This window comes from Cupressus sempervirens, chromosome 9 (genome assembly GCF_028749045.1).
Source record: "Cupressus sempervirens isolate cs-2001-9-10 chromosome 9, ASM2874904v1, whole genome shotgun sequence".
NCBI classification, from domain to species: Eukaryota; Viridiplantae; Streptophyta; class Pinopsida; order Cupressales; family Cupressaceae; genus Cupressus; species Cupressus sempervirens.
The window spans coordinates 609,787,112-609,809,381 of record NC_143126.1 but is presented as its reverse complement, the minus strand read 5'-3'; positions in this window follow the sequence as shown (position 1 = coordinate 609,809,381).

The window sequence follows — 22,270 nt, the reverse complement described above, 5'->3', positions numbered from 1 at the left end:
TATTTGAATTTATGAAGTCTCCATTGCATATGTCATGGCCTTGAGGGACTTAGCTACAACATTAATTGGATAGAATGTAAAGATTCTAATCTATAGATTAGTAGAACTTGAGGATGGATGAATTTTCAACATTTGAAATTAGACTCTCACTTTGAAATGGTGTTCTAGACATTAGAAAAAAAAATTGGTAATTCTTTTTGTTATATTTTCAATTTTCATTATTTTTCAGTGGGATATATAGTATTTGATTAAGACTTGTACCCTTTTTTAGTCATTAGACAATGATAGGGATTTTTCACATCTCTTAGGGATTATTGTTGAATATTTCAATACTTTGTGCTTTGAGAATTTAAGACTAAGAGGTTAAGAACACCACTTAAATATATACATTTTTTACCATCAAGATATAACTTGATAAAGCCCTCACTTACTCTAAGGAATTTTTTTTATTAGAAATAATTTCTTTAAATATTTATTCATGATATATATATTGGGGGAGGGGGTGAACTACCCTTATGGGGATTCCTACGGAGTGAAGTGGCCCAAGTGGGAGAGGAAAGGGGGAGAAATGGGAAAAAGAAGAAAGATTTCCCTCCTTTCAATCAATCTGTATATAATAGGAGAATGCCCTCTATTGCCCTTAAAATAGTAGGAGATAAATGGAATCCCAAGCTTTTATATATAAAACATTTTTTATGATCAATATATTAATGGAAGGAATATGATGAGCTCTAAACATTGTTAGTATTAGTGTTATTATATATAGTTACAAGATCTCCAAATTATTTAAGTAATTATAGTGTGACAATTTTATTTAATAGATCATGATTAGTAGGAAGAGAAGAAAGACCATGTTGAGAAGAATGAAGGTTTCAATAGGTTTAGAAAGGGTTTCTTGATCATCAAATGGTGAAATAAGGGATGAGGGTGATGATTTTTCAGCATATTCTAAAGGTTGACAGTTAGATCTTGCCTAAGTGGAGTCATGTGTTGTAATGTCCCCTATTTAATGTGACCATCAGTGTCAATAGATTAGCCTATGATAGGAGCTTTCGTAGGATAATGAAGTGATTAGGGAGCTCATTTGGCAATATTTTTAGGAGTTACTATTTTTAGTAAGTTAGTGGGAGTTAAGTGATATGGAATTTTGCAGTGTTCAGCTTGCTGGATTTGGTTGAGCTCTTTTTGACAAGCTATTATGCATGGTATTGGGAGTTTGACTCTTATATGATTTTAATGCCAAAGTTAATTTAGTTTATTGTAAAATGATAATTAAATAAATACTTATTCATGAACTTACTTTATTATAAAGGTGTTTTAAAACAATGTTTCTCATTTATCCCACATTTCTTATGCAAATAAAGTTCACTTCTTAGAGGACGTTATATTCTCTTGGTTGTAATGAGTTGAGACATGCTTGGATGATATTATTATTATGCTATTGGATTTTTGGGAAATCTAATTGTTGAGCTTGGAGCATGAAACCCCTCTTTGCTATCATTCTCCTCACTATTGAAAGACACAGTCAGGAGGATTATCGAGTATTTTCATTTAGGAAACTTAGTGGTATTTATTGGTGATTTTACACATGATTTAAGAGCTCTAAATTTCAAGTTATATGGCCATTAATAGTGTTTTTCTATAGTGCGTGTGAATAGTGATTTTGCTACAATGCTCATGAATAGTGATTTTGCTGTAGTGTACATGACTAGTGCTTTTTCTACTGTGCATGAACAATGTTGCATTGAGTTTTCTTGCTCACTCTTGTTAGTTAAAAGTTGGGATGTTGTCATTTCATCTGCAAATCACTACTTCCAGGTTCCTTCCATCATACAATTCATTTTAGGCATTGTAATTGTTAAATACTAGTCTGAATATTTTTTGTAGCCTATAAAGAAATTTTATGTAAACATTTCTATTGAAAAATCAGTATTTTATCAACAAATATGAAGGTTCTAGTTTTTGCATATTTATTGTTGTATGTTGCTAAGTGTTTGACAAAATGCCATGTGCAAAATAACACTATAATTGATAATACTTAGTAGTTTTCAAATCTCCTCAAAAAAAAAGGTGGGGTGTTTATTACATGTGTGTTTTTTACAGGGAATTTACTTTTCCTTGGTCATGACTTGGGGTTATTTCATAAGCCTCTCGGTGGTTCATTCTTTCTTATCATGGGTGGACACTTTATCTATCCCCTTTATTTTTTGAGGGTATTTTTTCTCTTTCCATTAGCATGTGGTTACTTATCATACATTCATTTGTGGGATCTTTTTTTTATTACTACATGGGCCTCTTTCTTGACACCTATTGGAAGTTATATGATATGGAGGTGAGTCATGTGTAGGTTATGGTTAGGATTTTGTAGGATAGGTCTCTTTGGTATTTTTTCTTTGGTATGCTCCTAGATATACTATATTATTCTTGTATAGCATGTTCCTTTTAATGAGGGAGTCCCTTGTATCCTCATTCTAGACATCTCCTCATTGGTGCTTTACAAGGTAGTTCTCTTGGATTCACCTTCCTCTTTTGGTGTGGGGTTTCTATCTCACTAATAACTGTCTATTAGGTCCATGTCTTGTCTTTGATGTTTCCTATTGAGGTGAAATCACCTTTTAAGGTGGAGGTACAATGTATGGAACTAGTTTGTTGGTGGTGGATAGTTTTGGCCAATGGCTATGTGTTGTCCACTCTACTTTGGACAACATGTTGAAAGGTTGGATTCTATCTAAAAATTATTTTATGTCTACTACTGTGCTAGTTTTAGCTTTCTTTGTTTTCCCAAATATTGTTTTAGGTGTCTTATACAATAAAAAAATTCACTTTTAGTATTTTGTAGTTGTCCATTCAGATAAGATTTCCTTTCTTGAGGTAGAGGGCATGGTAACTCTCATTTGGTGATTTTTTTTTCTTTTCTAGATTGTAATCGTGATATCATCTACTTGTTTGACTATTGGAAGGCTTCCTGGTTACAAGATCTAATTAAAAACCCTTATTATAATGGGACCTTATTTGAAGCCCATTTTAGAAGAGTCTTTTCCTTTTACTAAATTGATGTTACTAATTTTAAAGGGTCCATTTTGGTTGCTATTTTTTTAGTTTCTATTGCTCATAGGTTTTGGGATGTTCCAATCATAAATTGGAGTCCAATTCTTCTCTCTACATATGCTTTGTGGGACTCTAATAGTTTTTCTTAATAGCTCAAGGAGACACATATACTCTATGTTATGATTTGGTTAGCCACAAAACCCCATTAATCTCTTTTCACTAGACATAGTTTCCTTGTTGTGAGGCTATCCTTGGGTGTTGGATTCCTTTTGATAATTTGATCCTATTTTTTATTATCACTCTAGGTTATAATTTGTCTATCTGATTTACGCTGGTAGACTTTGTTGGCATTTTATAATAATAATTTTAGAATTGTGTTTTTCATTGATGAATAAGAACTATAAGAAAGAATAATTTAGTCCAATAGATGAAGAGGTAAACGTAATAAGTGAGTAGTTATATCTTATTGGATAGTAGAGTTATATTTTTAGAAAAGAAGAGACTTATGAGAAGAAAAGAAAATACACAAGACAATTATCTAATAACTATATAATTATAGGTACAAAGTATATGTGAAAGTCTAATTAGAAAAAAAGAGTTAGTTATTAGTAAACAACAAGCTATCATAGGATAGAGAAGCCATGAATATGTAAAGAGCTTTGAGTCAATTACTGTGAAGGAAATGAGGAGATTATGATGAATAATGCTACACCTTGGAAATGATAAAAAATCATAATAAAGATAAAGGAAAATAGTTTATGGAAGCATTTGAGACCAAGCTAATTGAATGCCTAATTAGATCAGAAACTCAAGTAGGGTAGGAAGATTGAGTAAGTATAAGGTGTTCCAATCATAAATTGGAGTCCAGTTCTTCTCTCTACACATGCTTTGCGAGAATCTAATGGTTTTTCTTAATGGCTCAAGGATTCACATATACTCTATGTTATGATTTGGGTAGCGACAAAACCCCATTGATCTCTTTCCTCTAGACATAGTTTATTTGTTGTGAGGCCATCCTTTGATGTTGGATTCCTTTTGACTTTTGATCTTATTTTTTAATTATCATTCTAGGTTTTAGTTTGTCTACCTGAATTATGTTTCTATAATTTGTTGGCATTTTATGATAATGATTTTAGAGCAATGTTTTGCATTCATGAAAAAGAAATATACAAGAAGAATAATTTAGTCCAATAGATAAAGAGGTAAAAGTAATAGGTAAGTAGTTATGTCTTGTTGGATGGTAGAGGTACACTTTTAGAAAAGAAGAGATTTATGAGAAGAAAATAAACTACACAAGATAAATATCGAACAACTATATAGTTATAGGTATGAATTATATGTGAAATTCTAATTAGAAAAAAAAGTTGATTATTAGAAAACAAGTTATAATAGGATAGAGTAGTCATGAACATGTAAAGAGGTTTGAGTCAATGAAAGAGAAGATTGAACCTATTATGTAAGAGTAGATTTTATTCAACTTAGTTAGATGTAAAATGGTTTACATAGGAAGATAAGAACACTAAATTGATCCATGGAGATTGGTAATGAAGATTGAGGTGAAGGAAATGAGTAGACTATGATGAATAGTGCTACACCTTCGAAATGATAAATAATCATAACACAATTTAAAAAAAACATAGTTTATGGAAACATTTGTGACCAAGCTAATGGAAAGCATAATTAGGTCAAGAAAATCAAGTAGGGTAGGAATATTGAGTAAGTATATGAAGAAGATTGAGTGACAGAGACAAGATTATTGATAGAAAAAGAAAAATTAAAAATAGTTGATCTGGATTCAAAGTGACTTTTGAGATCAGATTGTAGATAGAAGATAGAAGCAGTGTGTAAAGGATCTCACAAGGTTTGGAATGAAAGAACTTATAGGTTACTTACTATATTGAAGGAGTACCTAAAAGTTTGTATGAGTTATTGTAAAATCCCTTAACTAGGTAGTGTATAATTGAACTTTGAAGCTCTATATTGAACCTGTTATATCTTAAAGATGTAGTGATTAATAGGAATATTAGATACATCCAATAATATATTAGTCACTCCTAGCTAAGCGAGTCACCTAAAATGTGACATATGTAGCTTGTAATTGGGAATCTGTTTATACTATAGTGAAGAGTTGCGGGTACTATCCTTATTAAAATTTTCTCTCTTACTAGTTACCAAGGGTTCCTATGACACCATAAATCATTTAATTTTTGTGTGGATGCATTTTTATATGGTTTACTATTATTTACTTTTTTTTTGATGAATAGTCCTTTTCTATTAATAAATAATATACTAAGATTACAATTCACAAAAAAGGGTTGTGGGATACAAGATCATCTCATGAAAGTTCACATATCCAAAGCCACAATCATAAACTATTCATCAAAAATAACATATAAAGAAACCCTTAGGCGGCTAAAGAAGTGCCTGTGAGAGAGGTGACTCATCGTGATCAAGGAATCCCCAATAATCTTTCGGTTTGGAAGGTAGATTGAGAATAGTCTAGCCATCAGTAATAGCACTAGTAGACTTAGTGGCCTAGTCAACACCCCTCATATCTAGCCCTAGAGGTGATATAGCTAGTTCTAGGTGAAAAGGCCATTTCCTAGAGACCACTCACTGAGCACCAAGAGAAGGAACTAGGGACCAAGGGTTACCACCAGGAGGTAGGAAAATTGAGTGGCACCTCCATCAATCATCAGAACCATTAGGAGAGTAGTTGTAGGAAGCCTAGGAACATAGATTATGTGAGTGGCGACATGAAGAGTTGTGCCTCTTACAGTGGCCTCTAGGTGTTGAGGTATCAATTGAGGCATCTAGAGGTACCCTGACAACCATACAAGGGGCATTTCCCCAATGATTAAGCAACTCTTGTAGGTGGACCACGTCCAAGCCCACCTTGTTAGCTTATACTTGAATTTGCATCATTACATTATTACAAATACATGCCTTAGTGTACATAGAAATATTAATATCAAGAAAATTGTGAGTGAAAATAACAACATTTCTATCTTTCCATAGAGTGAACTAAATCTCCATCCTAAAGGTATGCCAAATCTAGGTAAATTTTTGAGGGATCCTAGGAGAATCACTTAGAATAACCATGTGCCAAGAAAAGGGTTTCGGTCGAAATGGCTTAAAGAAATCATGAATCCAGTGCCAACAATTTTAAGCATGTCCAAAAAACTAGAAAATATGTAGGAAAGACTTTGGTTATCCACAAAATGGACATCTAGGATTTGGAACCTCAATATGCTTGAGTCAAGGCCCAAGGGGAAGGCCTTGAAAGGCCAAGCACCAAGAAAAATGGACAATCTTGGGTTCTGTAATAACACTCCAAATAGTGTCAAAGCACTTTCTCCATTAAGAAAGAGAAGATTAAAAATGCCATCTCTAATTGAGTGTATCCACCATTGACAGATGGGGAGAAAGCCATCTATAACCTGCACTTGGTTTTTAACTAGTAAAAGGAGTGGCAAGATACCACTTTCAATTAGTCCACCAAGGTCTAATAGACTGAATATCCACTTTATGAATTAAGTGCACTAGAATTGAAGAAGGCAATAAGCCAAAAGTCTTTCAATCTAAATGGGAAAGATAGTACTAGACTTGTATATCTTCCTAAGATCTAAAACTCATGGAAACCATAGAAAAAATATCTTTAGGAGTCTTGATGTCTCGTTCAAAAAATAGAAAGCATTAGCACCTTGAGTACTGGCAAGGGGAATAACCTAGATGGAAAATAAGGGAGACCACCAAACGTTCTGTTGATTCAAAGAGAGCCCATCATAGAATTCACCACCAAACTAGCAAAGCCAAGGCTTGATGGCTTCCCAAGCTTTCCGTATGCTCTTGATAACAAAAGAGCCTTGTATGAGCACAAGCTCTCACATGATGAGAAGGGTTTGAAAGCCAATCCACTACCATGCAGGCATGTTGATAAGAAATGTAAAAGAAATGTAATGCCAAACCAAAATATTTCAAGCTTCATCTTTAGTGATGGTAGGAATAATGCATTTGGCCCATAGAGAAAAGCCTTACTTTTGTGTGGAAAGTAGGCCAAGGCCTCCAGACTCTTTTGGGAGACAACAAAAATCCCAAGCAACTCTGTGAAAGCCATGATGATCCGAACTAGAGGCCTAAAGAAAATCATGGAGCAATTGCTCTAATTTTTGATAGGAGGCTTTAGAAGGAGTCCGACAAGAAGAATAATAGACATTTGTTTCTGCAAGAACTTTTGAGCAAATATAGAATTTTCTCACAAGGGAAAGCGGTTTTGTAAGCCAACAATCCAAATTCTTAGTCATCTTGGTAGGCACTACATTCCATAGATCCACTAACGATGCTTCAAAAGAAAAAGGAATGCTTAGAAAGTGGAAGATCTTCCAGTGAGCAACCCATTTCCATTCAAACTAGCTAAGCCAAGCTGGTGCTGGCAAAAATGACAAGTGGTAACAAAGCATTTTATGCCATTGAATTGCAGAGCTAGAGGCTTGACAAAAAGTGTCAAGGAAATTTAAGGAATTATTGATGTTTTCTTCATCCTCCAAAAGAGTGAGAAAGGAATCATCAGAAAAATGACCATTGACCAACTAGGACAAGGATTCTGGCAAAGAAATACCAAAAACCAAACCTAAAGACATGGAGTGGGCTCGCAAATAGCTAAACCCTTGAGTAGCAAGAACATAAACCATTGAAGCCAGAGGGAAACCTTGCTTAATGGAAATAAAAAGCCCAAATACATCAAATTGGGAGTTATTGATGGTAATAAAAGCATTAGCAGCTCCAAAGAGCATTTTAATGGACTGCAAAAAATTGGGAACAAAACCAAGATCTTGGAGCATAGCCAAAATAAAAGGCCATTCAATTTGGTAATAGGCTTTAGTAAAATCTATTTTCAAAAAAACAACATGCTGCTTGGACTTGCAAGCCCAATCCATTGCTTCCCAGACTGCAATAATGTTGTCGAGAATATATTTGGACTTCATAAAGCTAGTTTGTTTAGGCTAGATGATTAAAGGTAGGATTGGCAAATTTTGAGAGAAATTGCCTTGACAATGATCTTATAAGACACATTTAGAAGGGTAATAGGTTGCCAATTGAAAATATCCTCATGATCTCCATCTTTAGGTATGAATTTAATGTGTCCTTTGTTGATAATAGCTCCTAAAATTTTAGAGTGATAGGCTTCAAGAAAAACTTTGTGTAGATCAAGACCAATATGCTCCAAGAGGTGTTTGTAAAATTCACAAGGAAACCCATCACACCCAGGGGATTTATCATCTTCCATGGAGAAAAATACCTCTTTAAGGTCTCAGAGGGTAAGAATTTGGTCACAGAAAGCATGTTGCTCAACTAATAGGTGGTTTGGAGCAATAGAAATACACTTTCTGAGAGCTTCCTCTTGAGCAACTAAATTTCCTTGTGAAGCAAAAATGTTCTCATAGTGATGAACAAACACTTGTAGGATGTCAATGAAACAAGAGAGAATAGAAGTGCCTTGTTTGATTTTTATAATCTCAAAATTGGTATGTCAGGCTTGAAGAGCCTAGAAGAACTCCATCAAAGCTTTATCGCCAACCTCCAACCAATGAAGGTGAACTTTGATTTGGGCTTCTTGAGCAACATAATTATCCACAACCTATTTATCATGGTGAAGTTTGGCAAGATCGATTTGCAAATTAGCATCAAAAGGATTAAGGTTGAGAGCCTTAGGATCATTTTTGGGTGTAGAAGTAGTGGATTCATAAGACCACCTTCTAAAAATTTCCAACTATCATCCACAGATGCACAAAAAGAAAGTGGTTCTAGTAATGGAATCATTCCACCACTAAATTCACCCTATCTGGGAATGTGGACATGGTTCTAGATCTAGACACATAGGATATGAGCAATAGTGGTAGCATACATTAGCACATACATGTTGAGGAAGAATTGAGACTTGACAACTTTTTCGACAATTGTTTTCCATGAAATGGAAAAATAAATGCGATAGTGGTTAGGTAACATCACATCTAACAAGGTAATGATAGGTAAATCTCAACCCTTAGGAAAGGAGAAAAAAGATTGTGTAGTAATCATGGCACGATTGAGACTCTTTAAAATGTGGTTAGAGCTAGCTCAAAAGTTGGACCAAGTGTGCCAAACCCCACTATGTTGGAGGTGGTTAATATTGAAATCAAAAAGGCCCAATTTATTGTGCATGTAGTACTAGGATTCCCTTTCCCTTGATGTCTAGCAAGAAGGAAAAATATCATCATTGTCAGAGGCCACGTTAACCATATTGAAGTCACCATACATAACCCAAGTAGTTGGAGGTAAGTTGTTAGCTAGCCAACACCACAATTGAGATATTTCTATAGAATAATTAGGAGCATAAACACTAATGACTCCAAAAGAATGATTTTTAATTGAAAGCAACAACCAAATTATTTTGTGCATGGGGTCAAAACCATGTGGAATAATAACAGAATGAAGACGAGGTGACAAGAGAGTAACTACACCACCTCTGCCAGCTTCATGCTGAGAAGAAACCATAATGCCATCTAGCCAAATGACATGACATGCAGAAGAAAGCATGAAACTAGAGATCTTAACTTCTTGCATATAGAGAAAATCTAAATTTCCTACTCTATGATAGGTATCCCTTTCATAGTACTTTCTAGAGAGCTAGTCTGTGAGACCTCACACATTCCATGACAAAAAATTCATGAAAATTCTTACATATATTCCTATTCCTCAAGAGAGGAGTAACTATTCTGCAAGAAAGTAAAAATTAGGTTAAAGCTAGAAGGAAAATCTTCTAGACTAATGGCCCATCATTTCTCCTCTAGTTTCTCAGCATGTCTAGGTGGACTGCGAGAATGCCACACATTTTGAATTGCTATGGAAGAAGTAGAGAGAGGGGTGTGAATCACAACCAAGGAATTAGCCCTAGTGGCCACTTTAATCCCACATGAAACACTAGGGTTTGCAACCTATGAAACACTAAGGTTTGGTTCCAAAAAAATTTCTTGCATCCTTAGATTGGTTGGTGCTTGCACTCCCATTGAAATCGAAGGAACCAAAATGACTATCACATATGACTATTTAAGAGCCAAGGGAGTCTTTCCCTTGAACCCAACAATAGTCCATTCTTCTTGTCTCCCTTCTATTGGCTAGGTAGGAACCTCTTTAGGTGGGGGTTTAACCCTAGGCACAACCAAAGGGCAATCCCTAATCTTGTGTTCTACTAACTGACACCTATAGAAGGTCTTAGATCAGTTCAAGGAAAGAACCTTCTAAGAGAAGGTTTGAGCCCCAATCTATATTTCCATAGAATCATTAATATCCTTGGAAAGATCAACCACTATGCAAACATGTTTCTGAGGGCAAGCCTTGAAAAGTTTCTTATGTTCCTTTGTAATAACTTTGCCAAGAGTATAGGAAATGGACTCAACATGGAAAGAGTAAACCTAGGAACTTGATCCACATAGAAATCCTAAGCTTTTTTGCATCATAGATAGTGAAGTCTCTTGAACATCTTTCAAAAACAAGTAGGGAGGAACACACAGACCAAGGATCATTATTAAAAACTGCATCTACTTGGGACAGGTTGGTGAAGAGAAATAAAAAAGAACTTTTGGTAAGTTTTTGCACAGCATCAAGGTAGATTCCATGAGTAGTCTAGCTCTTGTTAACCTTTTCTCGGAGCATAGCTTCAGGATGAGTCCTACCCACAAAATACCCTAAATTAACGTATGTTGTTCTAACCAATCATAAGCAGCATCAAATTGTTGCAAAGGAATGATAATATCAAGATCACCTCAAGAAAAACCTTCAAGATAAATTTACAAGGAAATTTGTTCAATGGAGGTGCCATGGCTATTCGAACCAGTAGTGTGAACACTAGTATCAAAAACTGGGTCACCATTGACTAGGGCCATTATAACCTAGCCTAAAAGCTCCTACAGTAAATGTGGTATGACAAGTGGAAACAACAATAGTAAAGCTCAGACAAAGAGTCATACACAAGAAAATTTAAGGATTGCATGAAACCCTAGTAGAGTGAAAACCCCATCTAAACACCACTATTTGATATTCACTATTATTTACTTTACTATTTATAGTTACAACATATCGGTAAACTAGTTTTATATTATAGTACTATTAGTTAATGTGAATTATAGCAATATGTTTTATGGTAAAAAATTTTAATTAGTAGAAGATTAAAAATATAATTTATTCACCCCCACCCCCTTGATACATACCTTTCAAATAATTGGCATTAGAGATTAGTTATGTAGAGGGAAATTTTAACAACTCGAGAGTAGATTAGGGAATATGGAGAGGTACTCAATAGAAAGAAAATTTGAAGAAGAAATGGATGAAGCTTATGATCAGATATTGGATGTGAAGAAGAAGCTGGAAGGATCATTTGAAAAAAAGGAAATAATCTTGAAAATGATTATAGATAATTTTGGATAACATTGAAAATCTATCTAAAAGTTGTACAAACTCTATAGAAGCAAATGTAGTAGTTATGGATCTGATGGAAAGAAGTATTTCATAAAACGAGAGATAATTAAAATGAAGAAAAAACATGAGATTAACACTTTGGAATGACAAAATTACTATAAATAGTGATCATATAGGAAGGTAACAAATAAAGTCCTAAAATGGATAAGAGGAATCTCAAAAGAATAATCAAAGATAAATATGGTATGATTCAAATGTTATAGTAGGAAAACAACATTGGAAATAGGAAAATATATCCCAAGAATGAAAATTAAAGACAAGAAATTGAAAACCTGAGTAGTAATATGAAAAATCAAACAAAACTTAATGAGACACTCACAAGCTTTGAGTTAAGCATGCAAAAGGTTGATGAAAACATGAAAAGACAAAGAAGAGGTCAAAGACATAAATATCCTAGGACATATCACTAACAACAAATTTGAAGTTGGTGAGTCATCTAAGTCATGAGTAGAGAATCTATTACAAAAATAGATGGAAGGTACTAGTAGACAAGGTACTAGTTGAGTTTAAATATCTATTAGAATTTCTAGATGTAGTAAAAATGACAACAAATATACTTTGTGAAATTCAATAGGTACTAGATATCAGTTCTAATTTGGATTTATATGGTTATCAATTAATAGTTATAGTTAATGTAGAAAAATAATCTAATCATAGATATTTTTGTTGTTTATTTCCTAATTAATGGGAACTATATCACTATGGATTGGGATCTTCTACTTATTCTTTCATAAATCTATAGTGGTTCTATTGAGGATATTTGTATCTACTTTGGTGTTACAAGCTCAAGGAGAGGATTTCATTTATTTTTGTGGTTTCTGTCTTTCTTCATTTTGGTTCCATGGTTTATTCTTAGTTGTATTTATATCTTTTGGATCATCCAGGTGATATTTTTTGGTATTTTTTTTTTTGTAATTTTATTTACATGGTTTTGTTGGTACTATTAGAGAATCTAAGGAATTTTGAAAGTTATTTCTATTTCTCTAACTACATCTAGTCATTTTAAGAATTTTCATTCCTATTTGAGACATTGGAATGTTTTCATACTAATAGTTATGTCATCGCAAATGGTTTCTTCTTGTGAGTGGGATGTGGAGGATCATGTTCTTCATTAGGGTGTTAGATTTGATTTCCTATAATTAAGATTTTGACTATTAAAACCTTGTATTTTATTTCTCTAGATCTAGTTTTGGTTGTGGAAACATTTTTTTTGGATTTAAAACTAGTTTGTGGTTTTTTTAACTCTTGTCACCTTGTTGGTTCCTCTTATTTTATCAAGACATTTTCCCTTGTTATTTTGGGCAGGCTCTCTAGTGATTGGCTTCTTCTACTATTTAGTTTAGAGGATTCTTTGATGGATTTTTTTCCATGTGGTTAGACATAGATTCCGTTGTCATTTTCCTAGACATCCATTTTCCCCTTTGTCTTAGATATTTTGCATCCACTCCTAGGAGGTGGTTTAGAGTCCTCAATTACTTAGTCGGTTTTGTTTTCTATGAATTTTGAAGTGACCTATGTCATTTTTATCTTACTTTCTCTGAGGATGTCTTGTCCTCTACTAGTATTGGTTGGCTTCTTGGTGGATCGTTGTGTTTGGTTAATCTTGTTATGGTTTCTGTTATACCAGCCTTGTCCTAAGACTTTTCCATGGTCAATTCCATCTAGGGTGTTTCTTAGGGTTATTTCATGTGTTGGGATCATTGCAAGATTTTTTTTTCTCCATCTTTATCTACTTATTAGAATCAATTATTATTTATTCCCCTTTCTTATTATTCCACATGTTTTCTTTATAATTGAAGATGATGGGTTCTTCTTAGCTAATTTCCTTTTCTTCTCTTTCACTTTCTAATATCATGAGTTCCTCTTCTATGAGTATGGTTTCTTTAGAGAAGATGTGTATTATTGTTCAGGTAGTTTTCCTAATGGAGTAAAAAGGGATATAAAAGAGAAGCCACTTGCTAATTTTTAGGGTTATTTGTGGATCCTAGGTTCTTTTCCCTTAAATAAACCCATGTGGTTGATTGTTTCACTATCAACAGCTCAGTGATTTTAGAACAATAAAAAAACCCCAACATTATGAAGCTTCGGCCACTTCTTTAGAGTAATTTTGTTTAGGTCAACAAGGTTTGAATTGCAATATGTTATAAGAAGCCTTTCAAAACTTATTTATAGTTATTAATTTCATAGAATATTCAACTAAATGGATTGGGAATTTGGTCTAGTAGATGGTTGTTGTTCCTTGGATGTACTTTGCTAGGTGCTAAGATCACTTTTCTAGCTCATTATAGCTCTATTCAAAAGATTTCCCTTTAGTAAGGGTTTATTCCTTACTATTTAATGATTTGCATTCTTGTGAGTTCTAGTGTTTACACTTTTCTTCTAGCTTTATTTTAGTTTTATTATTTTTGTGGGATGTAGATGCGTTTGGGTCATCTCCCAAGTTTAAAATAATAAAAATTAATTAATAAATCAATCTTAATCTTACATAGTTTTAAATTCTAATTATGGTACTGATAATTACACGTATTAAAAATTAAATATTTGATAAATGTCACTTGACATCTATAATTTTAGTCAAACCATTAACATTGGAACAAGTGACTTTAGAAGAGTTGATTGATTTTAAAGTACTATTAGCTTCTATCTATAGTAGGAATACTAATGCATCTAACTTGTTTATTACATCAACCAATCATTGTATAGAGTTCAAATTTTCAACAATCCTATAGTTTATTATTGTTTTTTTGTCCAATAAGCAAAAAATATCATTTATCTTTGTGCTTAATTGTTGATATTGGGAATAGTGGAAATGACCAAATTAATGTCCATTTTTTAATAATTTGTGACAATTGAATAAGTGGTTTGCATTACATAGTAAGGGTGGGATTCATTTAGTTAAGGTATCATGGTCCATGCATTCTGCATCCCTCATTTGGATAGGTTTTTGGATTAGATGAACCAACCTCATATCTAAATAATTTTAAAATTGTTGACTTTTAACATTGTGTTCTATAATTGAATGACGTTTATTTATGTCAATCAAATCTTTTCAATTAGAATATGTAGTCTTCTAGAAAAATCTTAGACATGTATTTATAAATAATCCATCTCCTATTTTAATTATATATTTTTATTTTTTGGATAAAAAACTTTATTAATATCAAAGATCACATATATATAATTATAGCTCTAATTTAAACTGGTTTTCACATTTGAAATATCCTTCTCCACATTGATATGTTGATTGTTTTAGATTAAGGTAAAAAAAAGTTTGAAGGGACCTAAAACCCTTTAACAAAAGAAAAAAATCAACATTAAGGAAAACCACAAGTTTAAACCAAACACTTAAGTTTTACAAGGACCTGTGACCTAGAGTTTAAACAATAGATAGAAAATAAAAAACAAAACTAGTAAAACCACCCAGACCAGTGACTAGCACACCAACAACCATGACCAACACCTACAACTAATGTGACTAAAACTTAAATATGTTATGGTCATACTAATCAATGATAAAACATAGATGCTAATCTGATGATAAGTCTTAAATATTCTACTAAGTGTAACTATCATATACATTTCCACTAATTTAACAATAACAATTTATTGTATAAGTATAGTTTAATTGTTCTTTTGTCCTTCCCTTCAAAAATCCCTTGACCATTCTTATTTTGGATAAAGCTTTGTCCTCATTTATTAGAATCTAAATCCCTTGACCATTCTTATTCTGGATAAAACTTTGTGCTTATTTATTAGAATCTAGTATTGCTCTAAATTGTATTCCGTCTACTATTTCATATGCTCTTCTAATCTTTGGAAATTAACAGCTCTACTTAAACTACTATGTTATACAATATGTTTGCCACTGCCACACTTGTCTCTCCTAATTATTTAAATGGATTTTATATTTTATGTTTAGGTTACTTATCGAATACTAGTTAAAATCTCGAATACTAGATTACACTCCAACGAAAGGGAAGAAACCTGGTATGTATGCTATGTACTTGGACGCCGACGATGTTGGCCTGTTGAGGAATGCCAGAACTGTTTGACCCGAGCTTATACTCAACATAGTTTATTTTAAACAAATTTTTAATAATTTTTAATGAGTTAATGGTTTTGGGTCCATGAACTCCATTAAGAAAGCCAGACACGTTCTTGTTTAAGGAATGCCGCTGACAAAATGCCCTTTCCCGTCATAGTTTGCTTCAGAGGAACTCTTATTACTTATTAATTATTTTAGATTTAAACGTTTGACGTATTCATATATTTATTGGGAAGTTGTTGAGATTATTTTCAATCTATTTTATAAATTATTTTTCTAATATTTTATTTGTTATAGTGGTTAAGATCGTATTATTCTTTTGGTGATTTGGTTAGATTCTTTTATGTACAAGATTTGTTTTACATTTAGTACTATTATCTTATTTCATTTAATCAAACTTTCAAATTAGATAAAATTTGAATTTTTTAATTAAATTATTTTTTAATATTTTACGTTTTAAAATTAAATGTCACTATTTTACAGTTTGATTTTGTTAAATGTATTTATAGAATATAAGAATTTTATTATTATTATGCCTGTTGATATCATTATCATGTTTGAATTAATTAATATTTAATATTTAAATGTTATAATGATAATCTCAATTCACCATTAACACTATTGTTCTTCTTTGCTATGATAAATATCATAGATCATGCTAAGGAACATGGGCAAGAAAGTGAACTCTACTACAAGGTAATTGGAGCATGCTATAATTGAGCTGCTCATCTTGCAAAATATATGAGATCAGCTAAACAACATTCAACTAACTTAACATATCAAAGCCAAACATTTTGTTGCAAGGAATTTCTCTTAACAAGATGTAATTTCTCAATGTTGTAATTTTTAGATATGTTTTTCATTTACATTTGTTGATGACATTGTCAAATTCTAAATTTATATTTTTCTACAATTAAGGTCTTGTTCTTTATTTACATTTGTTTTTTATTTGGAAAACAGGTTTTACAGGGATCGTGAAACCCTAAGTTTTACAGCATAAAACAACTTAAAGCATAAAAGTCAGAAAAAACAAAAACAACCTCAAAAGGCCAAAAACAGAAAGGCTCAAAGCATGGGAAACAAAGGTCGAGAATAGAGCCTGGGGGGCAGACTAGTGTCCCTTCTTCTCCATTGCCTGCAGGATTTCTGCAGCGTCACTTTCCTTCTGGATGGCCTCTTCCTCCTGGATCACTGGGGGGAAATGCATTTGGTCCCCCTGGCTTTCCTAGATTCCAGTCTCTTTCTGAGGATCCTCTTGGCTGGTTTCGTGCTCTATACTCTGCTCCACGTTCCCCACAAGACCGACATTGGTCAAATAGTCCCCTAGATTAACAATGTTATCATTCAAGGTATGGAGGGTATCCACAATCTGTTTAGTCACAACCTGGTGGACGAAATCCAGCCTTTGGACCTTCTGCTCGAGCCTGGTGATTCTGTTCTCCTGATTGTCACTGGGGTCCTTGCTTTTGTCCTTGTTGATGTCATTGTCTAATTTTAAATCTATAATTTTCTACAATTTAGTAACTCTTGCTACTCTTTGTTGTAATAAATTTATATATTAGCCAAAGGAAGATAAGAAATAAATACACCTTTACAATGGCAGGTGCAATATTATGTTCACTTAGCTTGTAAGCATTTTCATACGAGTTAATTAGTATTTAACATAACTTACTAGATCAAAGCCAAACACTTTCATGAAATGGAGGTTACTTGAGAAATTTCTCTTTCCTATTTTTTAATTTATTTTAAATCTATTAATTATTTTAGACTAAATCTTTTGATTTCATTTGGATTCATGGTGATTCCCTCACTTGGTGACCTTTTTCTTTATGTAGGTCATTTTAATCTCTTCTCTAAATTTATGTATCTTGATTTGATTGCATTGTGATTTATTGTCTAATGAGTTTGTTTATTATATATTCATATATTTATTAGGAAGATGTTGAATACTATGTAATTTTACATTAATTTTAATTTTCTTATTAAATATTTTGTCTTTTTACTAGTTAGGCTATCTTGTGTTTTGTGAATAAGTTCATTTATTCTTTATTTCTCCATATTGTGTGTTGGTGTTTGAAACTACTGAGCAACAAGAATGCTCAATACCAAAATGACAGTACTCAAGTAGTCTAAAGATTAGCCAATTCCTATGATCAATGAAACAAGTAGATCATCTGGACCCAACATCAACAAAACTAAGGATGATTTCGTACTCTTTAGGGGCAGCTAAACCAAGGTGGGAGTACCTAGGGATGATTAAAATGCAAACCAATGTATAGAAACTATCTTAGTTTCATTTTGATTTTCATCTTCTATCCTCATATACATTCATAGTTTACTAATTTTTCTAAATCTTTCAAATCAATATGCATCCCCTATAAGCAGATTTGGTCATAAATCTCTTATGGTTTACGAGTATTCCTAGAATTAGCAGCTATCTAAGACTCGAAAAACTATATGTAAATGAGTGGTGACCAGCATTACAACCTTGAACAAAAATGAATATGAATTATTTTGAATTTATGATAGTTTTAACATGTAGAAGTAGAATTTACTCTTGATCATCTCTAATTTATAAGACTAGTACCTTATCCATTGGACATGAAGAGTTACTCAATAGTAGGAGACCTTGTTCAATTAGCTTGTAATTGAATCTATCATCTATAATCACCTATTTCCATTCTTACATGATATCCTCTTCATAAACTCATGAATTCTACTAATTTTTTCAAGCATTTACATAATTCATTGAATTAAAAGCAACAATTTAACCAAGACACACCCCATCCATAATGCATTCAATCAAATGAACATTATCCAAATGATCTCAAAACTCATAAACTCATGAAAGGAGATAGAAAAATAGTGATACGGATTGGATGTAAATACCCTTTTGTATTATCCTTTTATTGATTAATACAAGAACCAATAGAGAATCAATGAAGAACCCATCAATTCATGTTGATACTATCCTCTCTATTCTACGTCGAAAAAGTACATAACATAGAAGTAAACTCAAAAACAACTATAGATGACTAGACTGACTATACTATTTCTTGATATTCCCAAAAATACATCGGAAATCAAACCCTCACATTGCCTTGAAAACGCATTTATATAGGCATGAGTTGCAACAAGAAAAGGGAAAATATGATTGACATATTTCCTTCAAAACATACTTAAATACACCTGTCACAAAAAGAAAAAATTACAAATAACAGAAAGACCTATACATCAAAAATTCCTTTGTGGGTTCCTTTCTGTTATTCCACCTGGATAGACAAAAGTGCTACTATCTAATTCTTTGATTACTCTGATTCCTCGGAGTAAGTGGCCATCAAGCTTGAAAGTGATGAGTCACCTCTGATTACCTAGAAACTTACTTTAACCCGTGTATTTTCCTTGTCTTCATCATTAACTATAAGGGTAACTTTTACTTTTGCACCTTCTTCTTCCTCATCATCTTCTGCTTTGTCATCTTCTCCCATTTTCTCTATACACATAAACTTGTCTTTTGACTCATTATAAGCAATGTCATCCGATCAATCAAAATTTAGAAATTCTCTTTCTATAGTTACTAAAGAATTTGCAATTGCCTCTATATCAACAAAATCTTTTATGACAATATCATAGAACAACTGTACTTTTACCAACTCCTCATTTGTCATTGCCCATAAAATGTGGCCTGTTTCATTTATAACTTTATTTATTCTTTCACAAAAGATCTCATCCAGCTCCTTCTTCCATTCTTCCTTTTCCTTTATTTTATCAATTGTTTTTAAAGCACAAGGGAATAAATCAAATTTTTCCACAAAATACTTGGAAAAAAAATAGTTAATCTTATTTGGAAAGAATCTTTCTTATCATCAAAACCTTTCAATTTATTTAATAAATCAAAGATATTTTCTATTTGATGAGATGTCGGCTGAATAATAGATATACACATAGCTATGATATCTTCATTTCTCTCTATCCACTTCTATGCAATGGGTCTAAATACAGCTTCATTTCATTTCAATTCATCCCTGATAGCTGCAATCCTTGCTAATTGATGAAAAATATGGGCCATTCTATCCTATCCACTAGATACATTATGTCCTACCTCAATTTCTCTTCAAATTGATTATTTAGTTCTACATGTAGTGCATACAATTTATTCTTTTCTTCCTCAAAATTCTCTATAGTGTAGAACTGTGGCCTTTCTGGGGTGTCTGGTATCTCAATAATTGGAGCTGATTTGAAAGGCTCAATCGATGGCCATGGGGGGTATACAATCCTTGGTCTACTGGTTTCTTGTACTTTTATCTTCCCAAGTACCTTCTCCATTTGAGATACTTTGTTTTCTAATGATTGTATCTGCATACCCCTCTCCTCATATGCTTTCAAAACTTCTTCAAACTTAGCATTGAGTTGAGAAAATATACCTTCTTCCTGACCAAATACAACACTACCAAATTTTAATATTTCTGAAGCCATTCCCATTATTTGTTTACTACCTACCTCACTAGCTCTGAACACTGTCAATGTACCAGTATGATTTGTAGTGGAAATTTTCTACATCCTAGTCTTATCCCTTTTTTCAATAAACCAAATAACAAGGGCCTGATGATCATCACTAAATTTGACTCCTTTATGAGCCTATAATACCTCTTCTTCAGTGTTGAATTGGACATCCTTTTGCTTCCTTACTGAATCAAAAACCATGACATTCACTATATCCCATTCTGGAAAAATAAGGATTCCTGATCACCTAATTATTTTCCTTTCAGCCTCAAGGGTAAATTGAGCAAAATCATTCAAAAATGTAGACTTTACATCTTCTTTAATAGAAGAATCTAATTTATTAGGTTGTTCTTCCTTTATCTTTTCAGAAGTCTTCTCAAAATTTCCTATGTTTAGCCTCCACAAAAATTATGCAAATGCCCTAGACTTCACAAAACTTTCATCATTAATAAATCTCTTAGAAGCTTGGGCAACTATTGGATCTATTTCCTTACCTTGGTAATTAGCAACAGTTAAATCCAAGGAAGGTGTAGGAGGTTCTTGTGTTTCTCTGATCTCCAAATCTATGGGAGTGACAATTACATCCCCTTCTCCACCAATCTATTTAATTTGTTCCCTCAAAAATGCTTCATCATCTATTTGGATTGGGGATTGGGTTGGGGAGTATTGTTCTTCTTGAGGAAGAAAACCCTTGTTCTAACTTTTGTCTTTTTGGAGCACTAGCTGCATATGGACTTTCTAATCTTGGCCTTTGCTGCAGGGGAGCCTGTTGCATATTTTGAACCATCACATAACCTTCTCTTTTCTACAAAGTATACTGACCAAGAGCCACCATATTTCTACTGTTTATCCTTCTTTGCACCTCTATAGCCTTGTCTGGATAAGTCTTGACATATATGGTCTTCTTCTCATTCATAGCTTGGATTATCACAACAAAATTATTCATTAATTTTTGCATCTTGGCTCCCTAATATTTTTTATCTTTCAATGGGTCATAATGGGGGTCAAAAGCATTAATGAATTCTAGGGTCTTGTTGAATACTATCCACTTCTCCTTTTTCAATTCTTGTTCTTGCAAAGTAAAAACATTCCTGATCACATCCTTCGAATAGTAAACTTGTTGCACCATGCAAGAAGCTTTTACTCTCTCTCTTAAGAGGTCATAGAATCCTTCAATATCGATAAACCTGGCATGAGTTTTTGCCATGTTATATCTATCTAAGAACAAATTCAAATTCTTCCACCGTTTCCTCACAAAGAAAAAATCATGTACCACAGTAACAATTGGAAAAAATGTACCCTTCTTAGAAAACTCCCTCTCATCTATAGTACCTATTTTCCATAATATCTTAGCTATTCCCATCGTCAAAGGCACATGAAATGGCAGCACATGTGGCTTTCCCAAAAAACCATAAACTCTGATTACTGTTGAGACATTATAAGGGATTATATCCCCCCAATTATGACTAACCAATAGCCCTATTGCACAGTCCTTAGGTTTGACCATTTCTAACAATTCTTGTGGAATCATGGGGCTATGTCCTCTCAAAATTAATCTAAGCTTTGATGCAAAGTATCTATCAAACCTCACATAACTGGCATCTGTAGCTTCTAAAGTCATATCTACATGCCACAACTGCATTGGATTCCTCTCTCCATCCCTAGTTATTTCCAACTCCATACCCTTGGAGAAAAAGGTAAATCCCTTATACAAACATACATACATGAGTAATGAATACCAACAGAAAGGTTTATCCACTTTTCCCATGCTATCCTCACCAAACTGTTGTTAATATGCTTTGGAAGAAAAGTAGCAAAATCTAGAATAATGCTCATCCCAAATTGAAGAATTTGAGCCATTACAAGGACAATTGAGCCTAGGATTTTCTTGGCTTCATCCATTCCAAAAATCTTGCAAAGAGAAATATACAATGCCTAAGCCCTAAGGTTAAAATGCCTTCTTAGTAATGGCTCTAGGGTGCTAGTTGTAATCACAAGCAAAGTACCAATTTTAGCAACATGCTTCTATAGTGGCCCTATTCTTACATAAATTATTTATGCATCATACCTTGCTTGAAGGTCATCCATATCAATAGTTTTATGCATAGCACAGTTAGGGTTGAGATTGAAAACCTCTCTAATTAATTTAGGGAAAACCCT